General features: G+C 46.8%; 1 pseudogene; it reads right to left on the minus strand.

Annotated features, from left to right (window-relative positions):
* Positions 1 to 7: 7 nt before the first annotated feature.
* Positions 8 to 627, minus strand: LOC117799208 (annotated as a pseudogene).
* Positions 628 to 633: the final 6 nt, after the last annotated feature.

The raw sequence follows: 633 nt of genomic DNA on the forward strand, positions 1-633 counted from the left end.
AGACAGCCAGGACCTTGTCCTCTGTGGGAGATCGGAAGGATCTTGGGCGTAGATAAGTGTAAACAAAGGGTGCGTGGTAGAAAGTGACCACAGTGAGGTGGGTGCTGCAGGTCAAATATGCTTTCTTCCTCCCTTCTGTTGAGTGCATTCGGCAGATGGCAAGGAGAACCCGGCCATAGGAACATGCAATGCCAATGAAAGGAAGCACAAGGAAAAGGGTGGTGCTCACAACACTGTGTACTCATAGACCCAGGTGTACATGCAGGCCAGAGTCAACATGGTTGAACCATCACAGAAGAAATGGTTGATGGTCCTGGATCAACAGTAAGGGATATGGAGGGCATATACCATGTGGGCACAGGAGTTGATTGAACCCATTATCCAAGATCCTGTTATCATCAGCACACACACTCTTTTGCTCATACGAATGGGATAATGGAGAGGAAGGCAAATAGCCACATAACAATCATAGGACATGGAGGCCAATATTAATCCTACTGCACCAGCTAAAGTGATGAAGAAGAAACTCTGAACTCCACACCCAATGAAAGAAATAGACTTCTTTCCAGAGAGATAATCAGAAGCCATCTTGGGGACAATGTTGGAGATGAAGTTCAGGTCCATGAGGGAGAG

Source organism: Ailuropoda melanoleuca, unplaced genomic scaffold, assembly GCF_002007445.2.
Source record: "Ailuropoda melanoleuca isolate Jingjing unplaced genomic scaffold, ASM200744v2 unplaced-scaffold45169, whole genome shotgun sequence".
In the NCBI taxonomy this organism is placed as follows: domain Eukaryota; kingdom Metazoa; phylum Chordata; class Mammalia; order Carnivora; family Ursidae; genus Ailuropoda; species Ailuropoda melanoleuca.